The 4083-nt window shown below is 33.7% G+C and overlaps 1 protein-coding gene across 1 annotated transcript in view; it reads left to right on the top strand.

Annotated features, from left to right (window-relative positions):
* Nucleotides 1–4083, top strand: part of LOC110019609 — a gene marked incomplete at its 3' end in the record, with an annotated part of 41772 nt that overhangs the window by 1696 nt on the left and 35993 nt on the right. The gene's annotated exons all lie outside the window — the stretch shown is intronic.

Here is a 4083-nt window from a genome sequence, read left to right as displayed (position 1 = left end):
TGAACTGTATATATATATATAAAAGCATATACATGTATGTATAATGGTTCATGTCATATTCATTACATGGAAGGGGAATATAATGGAAGCACAAAAACAAATGAATTTTTACAAAAAGCCCCCTCATTTCATATCTCTCGCATCTTTCCACGGTCCCAACCTAATTAAATCAGGAGTCCTGATACAATTTTGCATCAGGGCTCCAATAAGGACATGACACGTGTACAAGCAGGGCCCACATGTATTAAATTAACTTTTTTTACCAAAAGGGCATGTATATATACATGACAGGTTCTTATTGAAATCCTGATACAAAATGTATTAAATTAACTTTTTTTACCAAAAGGGCATGACTATATACATGACAGGTTCTCATTGAAATAAGACTGCATCACCACATTAAATATTACCACAAAAAGAAGATGTAACTTTTGCATAAAAGCCCTCCATTATTCTGCCTATCACGCTATTAATCCTTGCTAAACCGAATAAAAAAAGGGCCCCCACATTCATCCCCCCTCATGAAAAAGGAAGGAAATCCTACATTCAAATATCAGGCCACCATTCCTTTCCATAAATATTATTTTTCCTCATCTCTCTCCCTCTCTTCAATAGCTATATATATACATATATATATATCCATGCAATATCTCGCTTCCTAAAAGCATAACCTCATTCCGCTCTCACACTCTGACGGCTAGGTGCAGATGTGGGTGTATTTAGGATGTATTTTATATGTATTTATCTAAATAAATTCAAAAATACATCCTAAATATACTCATAATCCCTACATACGATTCATTTATTTCTAATAATATTTCCTATCACGAGGCTCTCATATATGCGTACGTCTCTCAACCCCCAATGGCTCTCTATTCTCAAAACCGAGAGTTTCTCTTTCTCTTAAGTATTTGCACGCTTTCTCTCCGTTTTCGGTAGAGGTAGCCAGGTTGGGTACCACAGACCCTCATTCTGAGCTATAAACCCTAGGTCTATTTGGTCGTGAAGGCAGCAGACACAACACGTCCTGAGATTCCTGGTTAGCAATCCATGAATTATGCGTCTCTGAAAAACCTTGATATCACTTGAGTCAAAGGAACAAGACTCTCTCCTATTGTCCGAATAATTTTTCTACTTCCACCCATGAATGGAAACATGACGCTTCTTCAAAACCCTAAATCCTAGGTTCTTCGGCTTATTCCAAGCCAACAAACTCCTACGTAATAGCCAACCAAATCCACGTACTCCTGTCGGAAGCTACACTTCTCCCTGTCGCCGACCTGCTCTCCCCGACACACCGCTCCACAGTAGGCAACCCAATCCTACCCGATAAAGGAAGAGAGAGAAAGAAAAGAGAAAAAAGTGTGGCCTAAAAATCTGTGTATTTCTACCAGTCGAAGGTTAATCTCTCAGAAGTACACGAGGTTTTTCTCTAGCTCTAATTTCTTAATCAAGTATTGCATGTTTTTCATGGCATGGTGAAACTTTTACACCAATAAAATGATTAAGGAGCCAAATTGAAATGGTTAATTCATAAGTCTATTCTTCAATTGGAATAAAATATATAATAAACTTTTAATGAGATTAATCCCTAGCTTGCAAGCTTAACAAAGCTTCAATGGGAACCCAAATTTTGATAAGTTGGAGGTTAAATGCAAGAAATCAAATTCATGTTTTTGAATGCAAAATCAATATTTTGTTTATCATTTCTCACCACCGAATCAACAGCCTCTTTGTACTGGTAGACAGAAAGCGAAACTAAAAGACTTCAATGAAATATTTTCACACATTTTCAATGGTAACACATTTGTTCAAATAGCAACAAAATTTTTCAAAAATTTAGTTTAAAATCATAAGCTTTAAATGCCTACATTTGCTCTATCACTTGCCCCAAGTTTCTTAATCTTCCGTGTCTTGTTGTGCCGGTTAACTGCATGTCAATACTAGAAATACGATTTTTCTCAGGGAATGTGCAAGTATTTCAGATCTTTACCGAATTCTTATTTTTAAATATCAAATTGATAAATATTATCATTCTTCACATTATCAAATTGGCCGTCTTTTCAATAATGTAAGGTTGTAAGTCTCACACTTTAGTCTGATTATTTTTCTTAATTGAACTGTAGTGGACAGGATTGAGCTCCCATTGGGCTAGACATATTTTCTTCTTAATAGTGACTGTGGCTGAACCAAGTTTCCCCTTGTTTTAAAAAGTCATATTTTCTTCCTAAACTTGGGACAGGATTGCCCCAAGTTTCTTAATCTTCCGTGTCTTGTTGTGCCGGTTAACTGCATGTCAATACTAAAAATACGATTTTTCTCAGGGAATGTGCAAGTATTTCAGATCTTTACCAAATTCTTATTTTTAAATATCAAATTGATAAATATTATCATTCTTCACATTATCAAATTGGCCGTCTTTCCAACAATGTTCCAACAATGTAAGGTTGTAAGTCTCACACTTTAGTCTGATTATTTTTCTTAATTGAACTGTAGTGGACAGGATTGAGCTCCCATTGGGCTAGACATATTTTCTTCTTAATAGTGACTGTGGCTGAACCAAGTTTCCCCTTGTTTTAAAAAGTCATATTTTCTTCCTAAACTTGGGACAGGATTGCCCCAAGTTTCTTAATCTTCCGTGTCTTGTTGTGCCGGTTAACTGCATGTCAATACTAAAAATACGATTTTTCTCAGGGAATGTGCAAGTATTTCAGATCTTTACCAAATTCTTATTTTTAAATATCAAATTGATAAATATTATCATTCTTCACATTATCAAATTGGCCGTCTTTTCAATAATGTAAGGTTGTAAGTCTCACACTTTAGCCTGATTATTTTTCTTAATTGAACTGTAGTGGACAGGGTTGGGCTCCCATTGGGCTAGACATATTTTCCTCTTAATAGTGACTGTGGCTGACATGACTATCCATTTTTAAATATTTGAACGAAGAAGCACAATTAAATAACATTTTTTATCATTCCTCAATTACGAACACTAATTGCATATCACAATCCTAAAATAAAATAAAATAAATTCTTCATACTTAAAACATTTTAAAATGACTTAAATTAAATTCTATAATTAAAATCTAGAGAACAATAATTAAATGTGTTTTATGCTTCTTCATGAGGAAAAATTATTCCATACGGATCGGACACCGTAAATCACCTAATCTACGGTCCCGATGTATTTCGGTGGGCCCCACTTAAATTTTTTTTAAAAAAAATGAAAATAAACTGACCGTAGATCTAGATCACCGTGATCTACGGCCAGGATCGGACACCACATGCAGAGATGCATGCGGTGTCCGCACGCAATAATTTCCTCTTCATGAGATTGAAATCATTAATCATTTATTGTTTTTCTAAACTCAATCTAACATCACTTTCAATATATTTTCACTCAGCTCTTATAAAAATTTTCTTTCATTTTGTTTCTTATTATGATCTTGACAATCTTCATAGTTGAAAATACGCTTTCAGTTGTTAATATCAAAATAAACAGAGTCAAAATCAATCTAATCAAACTATCCATAACAAAATGTATGACTGATTTTTTTGTGGTTGTCAGCATTTGACATAAATTAGAAGTTTTTTGAGATAATCTAACAAATTTTAGGCTGATGAGCTTAAATTTTAAAATGTTCTAATTGAATTTTTAAGTGTAGCTTCTCTATGTTTATGAAATCTTTATGATTGAATTTATTTGCAACTTAATAAATATACATCTCAATGATCTAATGAAGAACTGATACTTTATCTTTTTATAATATTTTTTTAAAATTTGTTATGCATCTCTTGCTGTTACGTGTCTAAAGTGATTATGAAAATATCAATTTTATAATGATGCTCTAATATAACATTATCTTTTTATGAAAAGAGCATCATCGACCTCTAGAGTAGTGAAAGTTCATCTCAAGATTATATCACATTTTAACAAAAAAATTTCACATTCTTGAGCAAATAATTAAAATTAGGGTCCGTTTGAGGCAGCTTATAAGTACATATGACGTTTTCAAAACGCCGGCGTAACGGTTGGTTCGGGCGTTTCGCCAGCTTATCCAAAACCGCGTTTCCGTTTTT

Source organism: Phalaenopsis equestris, unplaced genomic scaffold (assembly GCF_001263595.1).
Source record: "Phalaenopsis equestris unplaced genomic scaffold, ASM126359v1 Scaffold000064, whole genome shotgun sequence".
Classification (NCBI taxonomy): Eukaryota; Viridiplantae; Streptophyta; class Magnoliopsida; order Asparagales; family Orchidaceae; genus Phalaenopsis; species Phalaenopsis equestris.
Note: the sequence above shows the minus strand (reverse complement) of the source record. Positions and strands in the feature narration are given on the sequence as shown.